We start from the raw sequence: 379 nt of genomic DNA on the forward strand, positions 1-379 counted from the left end.
ACGCGGTCCATATCGTTTATCACGCCTTCGAGCTACGCAGTGGAAAAGAATCAATCTGCCAGATCAATACATATAATCTGTTTAAACACATATTAGTTTCAGTTTTACATACCTTGGCAATCTGGCGCAAGAAGAAATCCCCATAACGTTTTACGGGTTTTGATTCCACAACGTAGATCATGTCCTGCAGTCTCACCAGATTTAAAAGTTAGTAACTTCTACAAGCACCCTAGTATCCATGTCAAAGAGAGATACACAGAAAGAAGAAAGAACATACATTGTTCATGTAGAAATCAATGTCTGCATTGGAGATGATCCCACCATTGGAATCAACTGAATGGGTCTTGTGCTTGTATGTTAACAATATGGTCCTTGCAAT

General features: G+C 39.1%; 1 long non-coding RNA gene across 1 annotated transcript; it reads right to left on the bottom strand.

The window, feature by feature from the left end:
- LOC104775251 lies at positions 1–373 on the bottom strand. The gene is made up of 3 exons (XR_765790.1): positions 278–373; positions 113–184; positions 1–32 (listed from the first exon to the last, which is right to left on the bottom strand). It is a non-coding gene; the product is annotated as an uncharacterized LOC104775251 (long non-coding RNA).
- Positions 374–379: the final 6 nt, after the last annotated feature.

Source organism: Camelina sativa, unplaced genomic scaffold (genome assembly GCF_000633955.1).
Source record: "Camelina sativa cultivar DH55 unplaced genomic scaffold, Cs unpScaffold10898, whole genome shotgun sequence".
Classification (NCBI taxonomy): Eukaryota; Viridiplantae; Streptophyta; class Magnoliopsida; order Brassicales; family Brassicaceae; genus Camelina; species Camelina sativa.